This window comes from Aquarana catesbeiana, linkage group LG03 (assembly GCF_042186555.1).
Source record: "Aquarana catesbeiana isolate 2022-GZ linkage group LG03, ASM4218655v1, whole genome shotgun sequence".
NCBI classification, from domain to species: Eukaryota; Metazoa; Chordata; class Amphibia; order Anura; family Ranidae; genus Aquarana; species Aquarana catesbeiana.
Window position 1 is genome coordinate 492,585,378 of NC_133326.1, and position 20,469 is coordinate 492,605,846.

Below are 20,469 nucleotides of genomic sequence, written 5' to 3' on the forward strand. Positions count from 1 at the left end.
TGAACTAGAGATACTGTTGTACAAGGAGGATTTGGATTTTGTGGGAATTTCAGAGACCTGGTTCAACAGCTCTCATGATTGGCTGGCAAACATTCAAGGGTATACACTATACCGCAAGGATAGAGAGGGTAAAAAAGGGGGAGGGGTATGCCTATATATCAAGAATAATGTACAAGTGAATGTGAGAGATGACATCACTGAGGGGGCTAGGCAGGAGGTGGAATCTTTATGGGTAGAGCTCCAAAGGGATGAAGCTAAGGGGAAAATAATACTGGGAGTATGCTATAGGCCCCCTAACCTGAGGGAGGAAGTGGAGACGGATCTCCTATCACAAATTGGATTAGCAGCAAGGATGGGAAGTGTTATCATAATGGGGGATTTTAATTATCCAGACATAGACTGGGCGGAGGGAACCGCGCATTCATTTAAGGCTCGCCAGTTCCTTAATGTCTTGCAGGACAATTTTATGGGTCAGATGGTAGACGCACCAACTAGAAATAAAACATTACTAGATCTACTGATTACCAACAATACAGACCTGATAACAGATGTGGAAATAAGGGGCAATTTAGGTAACAGCGATCACAGGTCAATAAGTTTCAGTATAAATCACACAAATAGGAGACATGAAGGCAACACAAAGACACTGAATTTCAAAAGAGCCAACTTCCCTAAACTACAAACCTTGCTAAAAGGCATAAATTGGGATAAAATATTAGGAACAAAGAATACGGAGGAGAGATGGGTTTGCTTTAAGAGCATATTAAATAAGGGCATTAGCCAATGTATCCCATTGGGTAATAAATTTAAAAGAGCGAACAAACATCCTGGATGGCTTAACTCCAATGTAAAAATGCATATAAAAGCAAAGGAGAAGGCCTTCAAAAAATACAAGGTTGAGGGATCATCCACAGCATTCAGAATTTATAAAGAATGCAATAAGAAATGTAAGGGTGCAATTAGGATGGCTAAGATAGAACATGAAAGACACATAGCGGAGGAGAGCAAAAAAAATCCCAAGAAATTCTTTAAGTATGTAAACAGTAAAAAAGGGAGGACAGACCATATTGGCCCCATAAAGAATGAGGAAGGACATCTGGTTACAAAGGATGGGGAGATGGCAGAGGTATTGAATTTATTCTTCTCCTCAGTCTTCACGAGTGAATCGGGGGCTTCAGTAACCAAAACTGCAGTGTTTATCCTCATGACACAACACAGGAAGCACCTACATGGTTAACAGAGGACGGAATTAAAATTAGACTTGAGAAACTTAACATTAATAAATCACCGGGACCAGATGGCTTGCATCCGAGGGTACTTAGGGAACTCAGTCAGGTGATTGCCAGACCGTTGTTCCTAATTTTTACAGACAGTCTATTGACTGGAATGGTACCAGCTGATTGGAGAAAAGCCAATGTAGCACCAATATTTAAAAAGGGCCCAAAAAACATCCCTGGGAATTACAGACCAGTTAGCCTAACATCAATAGTATGTAAACTCTTGGAGGGGATGATAAGGGACTATATACAAGATTTTAGTAATAAGAATGATATCATTAGCAGTAATCAGCATGGATTCATGAAGAATCGTTCTTGCCAAACCAATCTATTAACCTTCTATGAGGAGGTGAGTTGCCATCTAGATAAAGGAAGGCCCGTAGACGTGGTGTATCTGGATTTTGCAAAAGCATTTGACACAGTTCCCCATAAACGTTTACTGTACAAAATAAGGTGCGTTGGCATGGACCATAGGGTGAGTACATGGATTGAAAACTGGCTACAAGGGCGTGTTCAGAGGGTGGTGATAAATGGGGAGTACTCAGAATGGTCAGGGGTGGGTAGTGGGGTCCCCCAGGGTTCTGTTCTGGGACCAATCCTATTTAATTTGTTCATAAACGACCTGGAGGATGGGATAAACAGTTCCATCTCTGTATTTGCAGACGATACTAAGCTAAGCAGGGCAATAACTTCTCCGCAGGATGTGGAAATCTTGCAAAAAGACCTGAACAAATTAATGGGGTGGGCGACTACATGGCAAATGAGGTTCAATGTAGAAAAATGTAAAATAATGCATTTGGGTGGCAAAAATATGAATGCAATCTATACACTGGGGGGAGAACGTCTGGGGGAATCTAGGATGGAAAAGGACTTGGGAGTCCTAGTGGATGATAGGCTCAGCAATGGCATGCAATGCCAAGCTGCTGCTAATAAAGCAAACAGAATATTGGCATGCATTAAAAGGGGGATCAACTGCAGAGATAAAACGATAATTCTCCCGCTCTACAAGACTCTGGTCCGGCCGCACCTGGAGTATGCTGTCCAGTTCTGGGCACCAGTCCTCAGGAGGGACGTACTGGAAATGGAGCGAGTACAAAGAAGGGCAACAAAGCTAATAAAGGGTCTGGAGGATCTTAGTTATGAGGAAAGGTTGCGAGCACTGAACTTATTCTCTCTGGAGAAGAGACGCTTGAGAGGGGATATGGTTTCAATTTACAAATACTGTACTGGTGACCCCACAATAGGGATGAAACTTTTTCGCAGAAGAGAGTTTAATAAGACTCGTGGCCACTCATTACAATTAGAAGAAAAGAGGTTTAACCTTAAACTACGTAGAGGGTTCTTTACTGTAAGAGCGGCAAGGATGTGGAATTCCCTTCCACAGGCGGTGGTCTCAGCGGGGAGCATTGATAGCTTCAAGAAACTATTAGATAATCACCTGAATGACCGCAATATACAGGGATATGTAATGTAATACTGACACATAATTACACACATAGGTTGGACTTGATGGACTTGTGTCTTTTTTCAACCTCACCTACTATGTAACCTACTATCTCCAGGCAAACAAGAGCAATGCGTGGCCTTCTGAGACCCCTTATGGAGGTAATCCGTGAGTCAGAGGCAACTTACTGCTGGGGCCACCCCTTCCATTTAATTGTGCGGAGGCGAGGAGCAGAATTCTACCTACGCTCACCGGACCAACTCTCAGACCTGTTCAGTTTCTTAGCCAAGCCTGCAGTGAGCGTCCCCAATTGGTTTGACTACCTATTGACTCACTATTGGTGGCCGATAGGGGGAGACGGATGCAGCGTGGGAGACCAGCAGACGGGTCATAGGCCCCCACACCTTAGGATGCTTCCACTGAATTATCATTATCCATTGAATATGTTGATTGCCCAATTTTAGATTTTCAATGTGTCTTTCATGTTTAATGTTTATTTTACTTGACCCCCGGGCTAAATTCAAGACCTCTTACCCCCCTTAGTTATTCCTAATATATATGCAAGTAGCTACTTATTTGAAAGGGGGGGGGAGGGGTAGTGCCATAGTGGGTAACAATCACAGGGCTGTGGAAGTCATGGGTGACATGTTTTGTTATGTTAGGTTTTGTTATGCTTTTTTATGCCGTTTTATTTTGCCGTTTTTCATTTGCATTGTTAGCATTGACTTCGCCTTCCACAGCATGCATCGGTACCCCCCTATGCGAAGGTCAAGACTCTTGGTCCTGGTGCTACGGGCTTCGCCATGGGGCGTCAGCGTGGGTCCCGCCATTTATTACTGTTTGCATTGGCGCTGGGATTTTCTCTGGCGTTCATGAGCCTCCCGGGGACACCATCACCGAATGGTCATGGCGGAGGGTGCTATGCTGCTCTGCTTTAGGTACTAATTGCTAAAGGTAATGTTAAGTTTTGTTGGTTCTCCTATAAGAAACATTACGATTCTCTGGGGCGCTATTCCCCCACACCTCCATTCATATTGTATATTCCGATAACTGCCTTAACCCTACTCAATTTAGAGTAGACCTTAACGCTCCTTTCACCCCCCCATTAGGGCGGACCCCTGTGTGGACACTTTAAGTGCACAACAGGGGCCCATAGTTAGTCTACGACAGGAACCGTTCACTTCCCTACCCCATCCCTCTTCCCTTCCTACCTTTTCCCCTCACACTACCTTCTCCTGTCCTTTCTCCCCCCCCCCCTTTTCCTTTCTATTGTTCCCTTTTTCTTCCCACAAGCATTCCTTACTAGTATCTGTACCTCTCTCTCCATCCATTCGCCCCGTTCCTGTTTCCTTACTCTCTTCCCCCTGGTCTATCTTCTCTTATCTCTGACCTCTGCCTGGGGGGGGCTCTGTTTCCGGGAATCTTCCACGCGTTTGTTGACATCCATTGTCCTGCCAGAAAATACAATGAGTCACCTTAAGATCACCTCTCTAAATGTGCGTGGCCTCAATATACCGGAGAAGCGCTCGCAGCTTTTAGCTGACCTGCGCAGGGGCAAAACACATGTTGCTTTTTTACAGGAGATGCACTTCATTGCAGACTCTATCCCTAGGTTGACCAACGGGGCCTTTCCTTTGGCATACCACAGTGTCTCTCCAATCTCCAAAATGGAAAGGGGTCAGCATCATACTAGCCAGGTCGGTTCCATTGGTGTTTGAGGCACAGCGGGCAGACGCGCAGGGTCGTTTTCTTCTCCTAAAAGAAAAACGTCTATTTCCCCAATGTGGACCATCCACAGTTCCTGCGCAAGCTCCTCTCTGAGCTCTTGGAGTTTTCAGAGGGGATGCTTATCTTTGGCGGAGACCTTAATTTTGCTATGGATCCGGCCCTGGACATCTCACGTGGAGCCTCACACCTGTCATACTCTCGCTTGAAACGTCTTAAGGCAGACCTTCATACCCTACACCTAGTTGACCCTTGGCGGTTGCTCCACAACCAAGATCGAGACTATACATTTTATTCCCAGGTGCATCACACCAATTCGCGGTTAGACTATCTGCTGATGTCACATAAAGATTTAAATAAAGTGGTTTCTACGTCCATAGATGTCATATCTTTCTCCGATCATGCACCAGTCCACTTGACACTCCAGTTGGGGCCATTGGCTTGGTCTCCCCCATCCTGGAGACTAAATGAAGCCCTGCTTCAATCGGAGGAAACCCGCTCAGAGATACTGAATGCACTGCGGGAGTATTTTTCCGTCAATGAAGGGTCAGTTCCCAACCCCCTTGTGGTTTGGGAGGCCCACAAGACAGTTGTAAGAGGCGCATTGATCAAAATAGGAGCCCGTCTCAAGCGCGATAGACTTCGACGCACGGAGGAACTCCTTGCACTGATCCGTAAGCTGGAGAGTGTACACAAGGCTAGTCTTGCTCGCGCAACCTTTCGGGACCTTCAGAAGGCCCGTGAGGAACTTTGTACACTTCTGTTTCATAAGACAAAACAGAAATTAGCATGGGCACGTCATTATTATTATTATACAGTATTTATATAGCGCCAACAGTTTACGTAGCGCTTTACAACTTGAGGGTAGACAGTACAAATACAATACAATTTGATACAGTAGGAATCAGAGGGCCCTGCTCCTTAGAGCTTACAATCTAAGAGGGAAGGTCAAGAGATACAAGAGGTAATAACTGTGGGTGATGTGCTGATTGAGAAGATAAATGTACAGTTGTTAGGTGGGGGCCAGATAGGCTTCTCTGAAGAGATGAGTTTTCAGGGATCGTCTGAAAGTGGATAAAGTAGGAGAAAATCGGACGGATTGGGGAAGAGCATTCCAGAGGATGGGGGAGGCTCTGGAGAAGTCCTGAAGGCGAGCATGGGATGAGGTGACAAGGGAGTTTGAGAGCAGGAGGTCTTGGGAGGAGCGAAGAGAACGATTAGGTTGGTATTTTGTGACTAGGTTAGAGATGTAGCTAGGGGCTACGCCATACTATGTTTGAGTTCTCAAACAAACCCGGGTCACTTCTGGCCAGAGTTCTGCAGGGCCCTCACATGAAAACCTATATCCCTCACATACAGACTTCCACGGGACAGAAGCTAAATACCTCTTCAGACATGGCTGAGGAGTTCTGCTCTTTCTATACGGGTCTTTATAACTTAGACAGACCACAATCTGTGGACTCCCCGACGGAGGGCAGCCATACCCCCCAGTCTTACTTAGCTGCCTTAGGCATGCCATCACTACCCGACAACGTAAGGGAGGAGCTGGAAGAACCCTTGACTGTTGCAGAATTGGGAGCGGCACTGGCCTCTTCGAAACCAAAAAAGGCTCCTGGCCCTGACGGTCTAACTCCAGTGTACTAGAAAACTTTTTTCGACACATTATCAAAACCTTTGGTCTCTACCCTTAATACCATCACGGAGGGAAACTTATTCCCAGTAGATACCTTAAGGGCCTATATTTCTCTCATCCCGAAAGAGGGTAAAGATCCGCTGCAATGTGGGAGTTATCGCCCAATTGCACTCCTGAACACGGACCTAAAACTTTTTGCCAAGATCCTGGCCAATAGACTGCTCCCTCACATACCGAGTCTTATTCACCGAGACCAGGCAGGCTTTGTGCCGCTACGAGAATAGCGGGATAACACTCTCCGAGTTATAAATTTGATACATGCGGCAAAGACTTCCAAACGGGCTCTTCTCCTGCTGTCAACCGACGCGGAGAAGGCCTTCGATCGTGTCAATTGGTCCTTTATTCGGACTACTTTAGAACACATAGGCCTTCGTTCATCCATGCTACAGTGGATGCTGTCCTTGTATACACACCCCACTGCATTGGTCAAGGTTAACGAGGCGAGATCGGACTTTTTTGGCATCCAAAATGGCACACGTCAGGGCTGCCCCCTATCCCCCCTGATCTTTATCTTGTCCCTAGAACCCCTTCTGTGTACGATAAGGGCGAACTCAGAAATTGTGGGTTACCCGAAACCTTCGGGATCCCACAAGGTGGCCGCTTTCGCGGACGACCTTATCTTCTTTTTAACAGAACCACTTACTTCTCTCCCCAACTTACTCCGATCCCTTCAAGAATACGGTACTCTCTCTTCTTTTCAGATCAACCTAACCAAATCCTCCATTCTCAACATAACGGTAGGCAGAAGTGTTGTCCAACGGTTACGTTCGGCCTTTCCATTGAGATGGGCAACCAAGCTTATACGATACCTAGGAGTCGACATTACCTCGGATCCTGCCGAATTATACTCAGCAAATTATGCCCCGCTACTCCTCCGTCTCAAAACAGACCTCCTGCATTGGCACTCTCTGACGCTGACTTGGTTCGGCAGATGTAGTGCCCTCAAGATGACATTGCTGCCAAGGGTTTTATACCTGATGCAGGCACTTCCCATCCGATTACCTCCAGCTTTTTTCAAACAAATTGACTCCATGTTCCGGGGTTTTGTCTGGTCACATCGCAAACCACGAATCAGACTCCAACTTCTTTACCTGGCGAAAAGTAGGGGTGGGGTCGGCCTACCAGACATTAAGGCTTACTACAGGGCAGTCCACCTAACTAGGTTGGTGGACTGGCATTGTCATGCAGAGGCAAAGCACTGGGTCGCCATGGAGGTAGAGGACTCCGGGGGTACGGCCAAGAGCTGGGGAGGGGAGGGGAATCCTGCAGCCTGTCTGCTCCATTTATCAGAACGACCCATTAAGAAATACAAGACCTCCCTCACCATCCAACTACTGAATGCCGCCAAGGCTTGCATCTCCCTTTGCTGGAGATCGGAGAGACCACCGGCGAAGTCCCTATGGTTTACTAAAGTGAACGAACTAAGGGACATGGAGGATCTTACTGCTACCTTGCACAATCGAGAAGAGACCTTTTGAGAGACCTGGAGACCCTGGCAGTACTTTATCTATACAGAAGCATATCTCCAGGAAATGGCACAATCTAATTGACTTAATGGGCTAGCATCATCTCCTAGGCAGAGGACACCACATCCCACTATATCATATTATCACACTTTAATCTATCCCCCCTTTTTTACTACCTCATTTTCTCAGTCTTTGCCCTCCTCTCTGTCCCCTCCCCTTTCTTTACCCTTCCTCCCCTTTTATCCTGGTTATATTCCTTTATTACCTCTGGGGATACCAGTTCTCGTATTATGCATCCTCATTCATGGGTTTTTTGACCAGATATAGAGAAAATCCTAAAATCATTACTTCTCCACAGGTCCCATGTCTGGGCTACATAGCTTTTTAGATCCCCATGTTCCCCAATTATATGTAAAAATATCTTGTATCACTGAGTGGCACGACCTGACATACATGGAAGTCAGCTTTAGGTCAAACAACTAAGCTCCCAGAGCACCCACAAGGTCTTATACATAGTCATTATTGTTATACCGGGGTATCACCCCATAAGCCTTGAATATGGTGCTAATTAAGGTATCTAGATTTGCTGACATTGTTTTTTGTATTATTGTTTACATTTTTTCCTCATGTTTGACTTTGACATTGCACTAATATCGGATGTGTAACTGGTTGTATATACTTAGTGTGAAAAATAAAGAATTAAAAAAAAAAAAGAAAAAAACAACTGCTGGCGACTTAAGTAATCTTCCTGCCAGTTATCTACCCCTGGAATGAAGTTACTGATATGCACGGCACATGCTTTTCTGCCCAGATTAGGATCTGGTTTACCTCTGGGCTGCACGACTCCTGGTGCCCCCTTGGTGATTGATATAAGCCATTGCTGTGGCATTGTCGGATTGGATCCTGACAGGACAACCCTGCAACCTGAATGTCCAGGCCTTTAGGGCTAGGTACGCTGCCCGAATCTTTAGAATGTTGATGGGTAAGGTCCTCTCGGTTTTGGACCATTTCCCTTGGACTGTCGTCTCTTCCAGAACTGCTCCCCAACCCAAAAGGCTGGCATCTGTTGTTACCACCTTCCAGGTAACTGGTAAAAAGGATATCCCTTTCCGCAGATTCTCGGGTACCAACCATCAACTGAGGCTCTGACGCACTATTGGAGACAAGCGCATCGGAAAATCTAACGCCTGGAATTTCTTGTTCCAGGAAGACAGGATACTGTTTTGCAGCAGTCTTGAAAGAAACTGAGCATAGGGAACCACTTCAAATGAAGCCACCATCTTTCCCAACCTCATACAAAGGCGAATAGAAGGATACTTCTATTCCCTGACTACCTGAACCAGCTCCTTTATGGCGCTGATCTTTGCCTGGGGTAAAAACACCCTCTTCTGGGTTGTATCTATAACCAGACCCAAGTACTCTAGTCTTCTTACTGGTTTTAAAGAAGACTTCTCTAGGTTGAGGACCCAACCTAGGTATTCCAGATAGTTGGCTGTGGTGACCAAGCTTTGGTCTAAGCGGGCTACCGACCGGTCTATTAGGAGCAGGTCGTCTAGGTACGCTATAATCGTTATACCCTGAGCCCTTAATCTGGCCAGAGGAGGAGCCAGGACCTTTGTAAACACCCGAGGTGCAGTAGCTAGACCGAAAGGTAGAGCCACAAACTGAAAATTACGTTTTTCCACTTCGAAATGCAGATATTTCTGATGAGCGGGGAAAATAGGTATGCCTCCTTGATGTCTATTAATGCCAGAAGTTCTGCTCCTTGTAGGATGGAGACTACTGATCGGATTGATTCCATGCTAAAAGATCGATTTTTTTAGGAGCCGGTTTAGATCTTTGAGATGTAGGATGGGTCTGACATCCCCATTTGGTTTTGGCACCGTGAAAAGGTTTATTTTTTTTATTCAGTTTTTAAGCATACATATAACAACAAGCCACAGTTGTGGCCAACAACCACAATAACACAGTTGCCGGTGGACAGTTACATACAAAAGCAAAAACAAAAATCAAGCATGAAATTAAATCCCCCCTCCTCCCCCCAAAGCAGTAAAACTTTTGCCTAGATATATACAGTCAAAGTTAGCCTCCAAACTGCAGGAAGGCACTAGGTGACACAGCACCTGAATTGTCCGGAATCCGATATATGGCCCGGCTCCCTCTCCCCCGCCCCAGCAACATGAAGTTCGTAGGACGAAATAACTGGCCCCCCTAAAAGTGACCAGTTATCCTATTGCAGAATTACTGATATTCCTCCCATGCGTTAGTCATATACATCTCTTATTGTAGCATACCACACCAATTTTCAATGGCTATAGGTTATCTGGTATTAGTCTGATACCGTATCCACCAATGCCATCCAACCCCCCCAAACCTTATCAAATTTGGTCAGCGCCCCCCTACTCAAATAAGTAGCTTTATAAATGTTACTGCCTTATTGACCAATGCTTTCCAAGATACCAAGGTTGAGGCGCTTTTCCATGAAAGAATAATCTGCTTTTTGGCATAGAACAGTAATAGGGTAAGAAGAGTTCTCCCAAGCCTATCTGCAAGGATCCAACAGTTTTGTCGTTTCCTGAAAGAGGTCCCTATATAAACTGGAAACCGGTTTAGATAAAGAGTCACTGCAAGTCAGCAGTTTTAAGTCGCTGGGCTCAAGGTCAAGAGGTTCTCCGCCAAACTGGGATTGAAAGGCATGCCTTAGTTGAATGTATCGAAAAAAATGCGAGTTAGGAAGATCATAACGTAATTTCAAAGCATCAAATGACATTAGGGTGCCATTCGCCACAATCTGGTTTAAAGTCTTAATTCCGAATTTAGTCCACACTATCGGGTCCGGGTAGTCAAAAAAATGTGGTAAATTGGGATTTCTCCACAAAGGGAGATTTGGGGAAAATGTGCCATGACTAGAAGGCCAAAGCCTCTGAGTTGCGGACCATGCCCTGGTCACAGAGCGCATGGAGGGCGTCAAAGGGTAAGGGGCCTGTAGACCTCTATAAACCAAGTGAGATAGCGCTTCATACGAACGCACGCATGCCGCCTCCAACGACACCGCAGCATCATCTGAAGGGGTGGTCAACCAACGATGTGCCACCGTTAACTGGCCAGCTAAAAAATATTTATGGAAATTTTGTACTGCTAAGCCTCCCTCCCCCCATGGCTGCTGTAAGATGGTCAATTTAATGCGGGGGATTCCTCCCTGCCACAAAAATGAGAAGATCATACTGTCTATTGACTTAAAAATTGCTTTTGGACTGGAGAATTTCTAAGGGTTTAAAGTAGTAAGGGTAGAATTTTCATTTTGATTAGATTTATCTTCCCAATGAGAGACAATTGGAGATTTTTCCAGGAATGTAGTTTTTTTTAGAGATAATGGCCAGTAATGGGGACACATTTAGATTGATGAATTCCGTCACCATATTCGTAATTTGAAGACTTTAATGGCATCCCAGTCTTAGTCCAAAGGGTTTAATAATGAGTTGGCCCACCCTTTGCAGCTATAATAGCTTCAACTCTTCTGGGAAGACTGTCCACGAGGTTTAGGAGTGTGTCTATGGGAATGTTTGACCATTCTTCCATAAGAGCATTTGTGAGGCCAGGCACTGATGTTGGATGAGAAGGCCTGGCTTGCAGTCTCCACTTGTGAAGGCCAGTGAAGTTCCTCCACCCCAAACTCGCTCATCCATGGCTTATTGGACCTTGCTTTGTGCACTGGTCCAAATCATTTGGTAGAGGGGGGATTATGGTGTGGGGTTGTTTTTCAGGGGTTGGGCTTGGCCCCTTAGTTCCAGTAAAGAGAACTCTTAAGACATCAGCATACCAAGACATTTTGGATAATTTTATGCTCTCAACTTTGTGGGAACAGTTTGGGGATGGCCCCTTCCTGTTTTAACATGACTGCGCACCAGTGCACAAAGTAAGGTCCATAAAGACATGGACTGAGCAAGGGTGGTGGAAAATTAACTTCAAGTGCAAAAATTCAAATTATAATAGTAACTAAAACATAAAATTAAGTGTAACAATCTAAACAATAAAAATTCCAAAGTGCTATAATGGTGTGAACCTCCCAACTCAAAAGTTGTTGCACTTGAAGTCAATTTGTACTGCAATTATCTGTAGAGGGGTTTCCACCATCCCTGCTAAGTAAAAAAAAAAAAAAAAAGATGTTTTATCATTTTGATGTGTATTACATGTGAAATCATATATCACTGGAATTATTGCACTTGTAGTTAATCTGTATGGAAAATATCTATAGGAGGGGTTTCCACCATCCCTGCTAAGTTTCATTTTTTATTTATTTTTTTAGTTTGATGTGTATTATATGTGACGTTACATATCACCGGTATTGTGGTAATATTGACATTTATTGAGATTTCCATACATTAGAGGGTTTCACAATTATTGTTAAGTTATTGATTAGTAAGTTAGCGCTGCACTTTTTTTTTGTGGTGTGGGAAAACATAACTGTGCTTAGTGGCAGGCCTTTTACTGACACATTTTTAATTTACCTCCAGTAGTTTATTGTAAATAGTAGTGTGGCGATTACGTATTACACTACAGATTGGCATGTGGCATTAATAAACAGACGGATTTCAGTTGTGCCCCACCAGGTCAGCCCTCATAAACAATGTGCCTAGCTGCTGACTTCAACTGCCCATCCCTGCACTCAGTGCACTCATGGGCACTGATAGCCAGCACTGATTGGCACTGATAGGTGACACTGATTGGCAGCATTCATGGGCACTGATAGGCAGCACTGATAGGCGGTACTGGTTGACAGCACTGATTGGCAGCACTGATAGGCACTGCATGGTGGCACTGATAGGTGGTACTGATTGGCACTAATTGGCAGCACTGATTGGCACTGATAGGCAGCACTGATAGGTGGCACTGATGGGCATTGATAGGCAGCACTGATGGGCACTGATAGGCTGCACTGATAGGCAGCACTGATTGTCACTGATAGATGGCACTGCTAGGCAACACTGATTGGCAGCACTGATGGGCACTGATAGGCAACACTGATTGGCACTGATTGGAAGCACTCGACATCAGTGTGTTTGATAGGCTAGCTGTTTGGTCCCGCCCACCCCTGACATCAGCGCCGAGTTTTGACAGCTCCTATCTGCAAGCATTGACATTACATTACAGCTTAAAGCACTAAGCGGCTCTTACATGCCTCCCTGACTGCTCAATGGGAAACTGTCTCACAGGCAGGTTCCTATACAGTCTCTTGCAGCATCTTACAGCAGATCTCCGGACACACATTAGGGTGTGCCCAGGGACACCCCGTGCGCACGCCTATGGGACCAAATCCCATGCGTTGTAGTACCTGGGTCATATATCTCCAATCAATGGAATCAAATGCCTTTTCCAGATCAAAAAACACCTGAGCCCCTCCAGAGGATGTCTCCTCATCTATTTGCGTATGGGTGTACACTCTGAGGATATTAATGTCAGTAGCTTTCTTGGGCACAAACCACGTCTGGTCTGGTGAAATCAAGTGCTCTAGGATTTTCATCAACCTATTGCCAATCATTTTGGTAAGAATTTTGAGATTCATGTTTAACAGTGCTATGGGGGCAATTCCCCTGCTTCAAAACATTCTCCATAAAGTTGTAAAAGTCTGGGAGACAACAGTTCTACATAGTTTTGTACCACTCTGCGGGGATCCCGTCAGGACCCGGAGCTTAATCATTTGGGAAGGAGGCAATGGCCGAGGCCAGTTCTTTAGGAGTAAAAGGAGCTTCCAATTCCGCCGCCACTTCCCCAGGCAGCTCAGGCTTCTGAAGGGAGTCCAACAGGTCTGTTAGCACGTGGCCGTCGTATTTGGATATAGCAGTATATAATTCTGAGTAGTAAGATACAAAAGCCTGCATAACACTTTCTCCATCTCTCACTAGAGTACTCCAGCTGAATAAATGCAGGGGATAGCTGTATGTGTTCGGGCATCTGCTGCCAAGAAGGCCAACAGTTTCCCATTCTTATCACCTTTTTGCAAATAGTTCCTCAGCCCTTCGCTTAAATGTACATTGCATATGAGTTTGAAAGTGAACCAACAAAGCCCTTCTGGCCATCTGTAACTCCGCTAGGGTGGAGGAGGAGGGCGCGTCGGCATGGATCTTTGCACATTGTAGTTCACGAGCCTGAAGCGCCTCTGATTCTGAATTTTTCTCAACCCTAGCGGCTTCGATCCACCCCACGGGTAGATGCCTTGAATGCATCCCAGACCATGAGCCCATCCGTCGAACCCTCATTGAGGTCACAGTATTCCCGCATATGGGGGGAGACCAACGTTTCAACTGAGGGTTCACTCACCCACCCCGAGTGCAGCCTCCAGATTCAACAACTGCTGCCCGCAGTTCGATTCAAGATTACCTGTAGGGGGGTGTGATCAGAAAGGCCCCCAGCCAGATAACTGGCCTCCGCTATCTGTGCCAACAGCGCTGAGTTAGCAAAGGCCAGAACAAGAGGGGATGAGGAGGCACTGACGTGGGAAAGGTAAGAATAACTTCGCTCACCAGGATGTTTCCACCGCCACACCTCTTCTAATACCGCCGTGTCCGCCCAATGGCCTAGTTCTAGATTCTGCAGCCGGTTCGGGTTAGAGGTGTCCAGCCCATAGTCCAGGATGTTGGTAAAATTACCTACCACAAGCACTTTCAGTGGGCCAAAGGTAGCAATCTTCTTCAGAACCAGGTATAGTACCTCATTTTTGAAGGGGGGGTGGAACATATACTTCGCTATTGCCAGTAACTGAGATTTAATGGCAAGGACCACAATTGCATACCTCCCATAGGGGTCAGTTATTACATGTTCTACAGCACATGCTAGTTTCTTGTGTATTAAAATGGTCACTCCCCTGGCATATGAGGAGTAAGTGGAGTGTATGGCTCTCTGTATCCAGTTCCTGTTCAGGGATAACATTTTGCTACCAATTAGGTGGGTCTCTTGCAGGAGGATAATATGGGGATTCAGGGATTTAAGGTACTGGAGGACTAAGGAATGTTTAAATTTGGAGTTTAATCCGCGGACATTTAATCCGCCAGGGTATGTTTTGGGGATAAGTGGGTGCGTGGGAATTCATTCCATCACATGGAAGCCCCCCTTTTTTTTGGGTCTTTGGGGAAGGGGGTTTGACTCTCAATACCATGCAGCTCAGTCACTCAGAGATACGCACCATGATAATATATTTATTGTTTTCTTAGTTTATTTATGTTATTTTTTTCCCTTTTATAGAGCAACTTTCTCTGTTATATTCTAATCCCCTGATGAAGCCAATGCCTTGGCGAAACTAGTAGGGAAGAATTGATCTGCCGCTCATATGGTCTACAGAACTTTGTAAAGTGTTCCTATTTATATGTGGTTTAATACTATGTACTAAATGTTTTTAATTATTGTAATAAAATTAAAATTTGTTTTTTTATATATCTATTCTATTGAGTTGTTTTTGGTACCACAATAATCCCCTTCCCTTTGCTCCATACTATATTTAAACCATTGGGATGAGGTGTCTTATCTACTAGGACATATCAGCCACTAGCCCCCTTTTTTCTTTTCACATGTTATGTATTTTTTGCATGATTATTTATTGATGTGTTTGAGTTTTTCTATATATGTTTGTGAATTGAGTATTTAATTCTTTGAGATAGCAGCATACATACACACTTTTTTTCACATATGAATTGTATTTTTTACACAATATTTTTATAATATTGATCACATTACTAGTTTGGTAAGCGCAGAATAATTAAATTATACAATTTAAAAGTTACAAATATATTTTATTTCATAACTTCATACAATTTTAGCTTTTAGATTTAGCAGGTATTCTGTAGGGATTTTGTAAGTTATGTTGTGTTTGTGACCTCCAATAATGAGTTTAGCATTTTAATCAGAAATATTTATGCAAATATAACAGGATCTAAAAAATCATTAGCACCAACTTATTATTTAACTGATCTTATGCTTTCAGAATATGTATGGCTAGGAAGGTCTTTTACAAACTTTGAAAGTTGTAAGTGAAAAAAAGTGAAAAATTGCAAAAACAGTTTGGTCACCTGACATTCTAGGTACACCGATAGAAAAGTTATACACAGTCAAATGATGGATAGAAAAGTTTGACCCGTAACGGCATGCAATAGAGGAGGACCCTTGCTCTCTGTGAGGAAGCAGTAGTCTCTCTAAGGAGAACTGACCTACAGTTTGGCAAACAGCAAAGCTCATGCAAACAATGCTTCAGATAAAAAAAAACGATCCTTGATCTTCACATTAACCTTTTTACCTGCATTGCATAGGGAAACATGCTGGTTGGTTAATTGGATCCTGTCTAAATTGTCCCTAGTATGTATGAATGTGAGTTAGGGACCTTAGATTGTAAGCTCCTTGAGGGTGTAGGGACTGATGTGAATGTATAATGTATATGTAAAGAGCTGCGTAAATTGACGGCGCTATATAAGTACCTTAAATAAATAAAATAAATAATTAAATGCAAATAAGCACCAAAATCAATACGCCGGAATTTTCTCGATCCTTAGCCATCTTCACTGGCTGGTGCACAATGAGGTCACTCCTACTCATGCACAAGAGGCAGTCAGTCATTCTGGTACACAGCACAGAGACTGGTCGGGTACTGTAAGCTTGGCTGCACAAAAAAGGATCTATGGGGCCAGAAACCGTAGAGATGGACCGTGGCCCTAAACCTGTATAGCACCCTGTAGCTAACTACACATGTTGCACTCCGTGCCAAGGTGAGCACTTAATCCAGTGCCTGAACCAAACTTTACAGGATAGCCTTGTACAGTGTGGTCTGGGTCTGCTCCCCAATGCACAGCACTGAGTGGTGCTAATCCAGAAACACCTAGATAGCCCATGCAATTATTCATAGCTGGATGTGTCAAAATAAAAAAAGAAAAACCTTTCCCAAATGAGAAGAGTCCATCACCTAAAAAAATTAAAAAAAAGGAGTTTCACAAAGTGGGTGGGATTTTATGAGTGTGCAGTAGGGGTGGACCTGGCTTATTTTTTTGTAGCCTTTTAGCCTGCATATAATCCATGGTCTGTTAATATAAGTCCTGTACTTTACATAAGAGAACAGATTTTGGGTTTACATACCCTTTAAAAACCCCCTTAGTCTATTCTCACAATTGAAATCAAATATGCAGCAAATCAGCAAACATTAATATAGTGTTATGAGGTTTTGTTCATTCAGATATGGGGACAGGAGTAGCAGTAGCTTTGCTGTACATGCTAACTCAATTGAGTCTCCTGCCTTAAAATATACCTTTTGGACCCACTAGAAGGCAGAGTTGTCTCATATAAAGGTATGTGCTGCAACTGAACAACAATTCTCCAGCTTGATCAAACAGGGTGGAAGAAAAGCATCTGAAACATAGTACAAAGGCCAATTTATCTGTACATTACAGATTTTCAGATAAGTTCAGCCTGCTTCAAAACAAGATATATCTTAGTGTATTTTTTATTACTATTCCTTATACATCCCCGGCACAATGCAGGAAGCCGTTAACTTGAAAATACTGCCATGTAAGCCTCAATGACAGGCAATTCATTTCTTCACCTCCAAGAGATTTACAACAGAAATTATAGCAAACAAAAATATTGGTGAATGTTTTATTGAGAGCTGACTGTGCCTCCAACTGAGCTGACAGGAGGTTTTCCACGGGCATTCATGTAGAGAAGATTCCTAATGCCTATAAAACATATGCCTATTGTGACCTTCTGCAAATTATTTACCCAAGTGCATGTAATTATTCTATTCTTTTCCAGTGACCTATCGACATTATAGAGGTTTTTTTCCCCCCCTAACATGGGTTAAAGTATAAGTAAAGACAAAACTTTTTTTTTGTGTTTTGGATAGAGTGGAGATGAATTAGAACACCTGTCAGTTTTTATTGCTGTCTGTGCCCCCCCCCTGTTAGGGAGATTCACCCTCTATTTGTCCTGTTTACCATGATCATTGAAAGTAAAAGTAAAAGAAAATCCCAAATTTTGGGTTGTCCCCAGAAAAAGTAATAGAAGAGAAATCTTCCATGGGGACACTAGTTCTGGTGATTTGGGGGTCCCCAAGGAATTCCCTTAATTTGCAGGGATTTCGCCCCACTTCCTGTTTGGCTATGGGACAAGAAATGAAGGGAAATCTCCCCAATGGGACACAGATGGTGGGAAAAAAATCAAACAGGTGTTATAACCCTTCTTTAGTCTATCCAAAATGAGAAAAAAAGTTTTGCCTATAGTTCTACTTTAACATAGTCTAAAACTCCAAGCATAGAGATCTAAATCCAGCCTTAAAGTGGAACTATACTCACCTCCACTTCAGTGATGCGGTGTCCACAAGCACTCTCAGACGCTGTTCACATATTTAGCTGGTCTTTTTCTGAGTTCCAATCTTTGGTCATTTTGATTGACGGGGCCAGGATGACGCCCCTCTCCCACATGCCCACGTGTGCAGTTCAGTGTACGTTGGGAACAGGCAGGTAAGAATACTTTTTTGCAGAAGAGACATAGTGGGGTTGATTTACTAAAACCAGAGAATGCAAAATCTGGCGCAGCTGTGCATGGTAGCCAATTAGCTTCTAACTTCACTTTTTTTAATGGAAATTCACCCTATTTGTTCTGTTTACCATTGTCATTGAAAGTGAAAGTAAAAGAAAACCCCAAATTTGAGTTGTCCCCAGAAAAGTAATAGAGGGGAAATTTTCCAATGGGGACACTAGTTACAGTGATCTGGGGGTCTCCAAGGAATTCCCTTAATTTGCAGGGATTTTCTCTCAGGAAGTAATGATATAACTCCCCAATGGGACACAGATGGCAAAAAATAAACGGACAAGAGTTATAATCCTCCCATACCCTATCCAAAATGAAAAAAAAAGTTTTGCCTGTAGTTCTACCCTAAGCTTTGACAAAAAAAACTGGAACCTGCTTGGTTTCTATGAAGAGCTGCATCAGATTCTACACTCTCCAGTTTTAGTAAATCAACTCCAGTATGTCTTTTCTGCATTAAAAATGCTGCCTATTCACATATATTTATTTATATGTAATGTCCCACTTTAAGCTTCTACTGCCTAATAAATTACTTATTCCAGGTAATCACTACGGTGTGTAGTTTACAAATGGTTTCCTAATATACACAATAATGTGGTTAAATTGCCCAAATTATTTATTCTTAATTTTCACTGTAAATTCACAATAAGCAAATTATTTTCAGTAAATCATATACATTTGTAAGTAATTTATCTACAGTAAAAACAATATCCCCAAGAGATTTAGTGTTTTTTTTTATCTCTATTTTGATCCATTTTTGCATTTTAGTTAATGTGCTTTAGAAGCACACATTAATCACTCATGTGAATGGGGCCTTAAAACAAATCTAGCATCAAATATACTGTTCAATTGGAAAAACTGTGTATTGTGGTATGTGTGGAATTTATTCATATAGATTTATAAAGTCATTAATAGGTTTATGTTAAGCTTAAACATAGTTGATGCAAAAAGCCCTCCACAAAGAAATTGTACTCATGTTCACATGTGGTTTTTACATAAAAAAGAAAAGTTACCCAAAGTGACATACACAGTATAACCATACAGCATTGCTAGCTTTTAAAAGAGATGTATTTATTCCCTGGATAGGTACACAGTGGTTAATCTCTTGTTTATGACTGAGGCACCAACGTTGAGAGGTTTATCTCAATGATTTATATATAGCGTCCCCTACAATGTACTAGTGCCAGTGGCCAGCAGTATATTTAGTCTGATGACATCAGTCTGCTCTTTTGTCTATATACAGCGAGGGAAAAAAGTATTTGATCCCCTGCTGATTTTGTACGTTTGTCCACTGACAAAAATAAATGACCAGTCTATAATTTTAATAGTAGATTTTAACAACACTTTTCCCCCACTGTAGAAGATTGAAGGATGTGAACATCCACAGGGATGTTCCTTTACTGATAATGAATGGCTGTGACTGCCAAGCGAGCTCCATGTGTTTTTCCGAACCCTTATGCCGCGTACACATGATTGGACTTTACGGCATACTTGGTCCGGCGTACCGGATTTTGTCGGACAGTTCGATCGTGTGTGGGCTCCAGCGGACTTTGTTTTCTCAAAAGTTTGACGGACTTAGATTTGAAACATGTGCCAAATCTTTCCGACGGACTCTGCTTTCTAGCGTACAAACCGTTCGTCTGTGTGCTAGTCCGACGGACCCAAAGTGACACATGCTCTGAAGCAAGTACAAGACGGAAGCGCTCGGTCTGGTAAAACTAGCCTTCGTATTGAAGCTAGCACATTCCTCTTCTGTGATCTTTTAATAGAGCGCATTCTTTTTTTTTTATAATGCGAGTTCTCACAAACTACTTTCTTCATGATTTATCCTCATGTCATGACTAATATGATATTTTTTAAAAGCCAGATCTCCAGAACTAAAGTAGCAAATTTTTTTTGGACTCATCTTTATTTATATATAGATTTTACAATGTGTGCTAAATTATACAAAATGTTTTATTTAAATTTTTTTTTGTTTTTGGATTTTGAGTTTAAAGTTACCACAATAACCTTAATGAGGTTGGTGTCCCTTGTTAATTAGACATAGGGGGGTTATTTTAAAAAGGCAAAATCATTTTTCACTACAAGTGCAAATTGTACTTGGAATTGCCCTGAAAGAGCATTTGGAAGTGCATTCGCTGTGGATCCAAGGGGCACATGCAAGGAACCCCCCCAAAAAAAATTCTCTTGCACACGATTGTATGATAAAATCAGCAGAGCTTCCCCTCATTTCAGATCTTCCCCTCAGATTTACAGTGACTGCACTTCCAACAAGTGCACTTGCAGTGCAATTTATCACGTGCA

The 20,469-nt window shown here is 43.1% G+C and overlaps 1 protein-coding gene across 1 annotated transcript in view; it reads right to left on the reverse strand.

The window, feature by feature from the left end:
• MGAT4B (alpha-1,3-mannosyl-glycoprotein 4-beta-N-acetylglucosaminyltransferase B) overlaps window positions 1-20,469 on the reverse strand; it is a 992,488-nt gene that overhangs the window by 44,613 nt on the left and 927,406 nt on the right. The gene's annotated exons all lie outside the window — the stretch shown is intronic.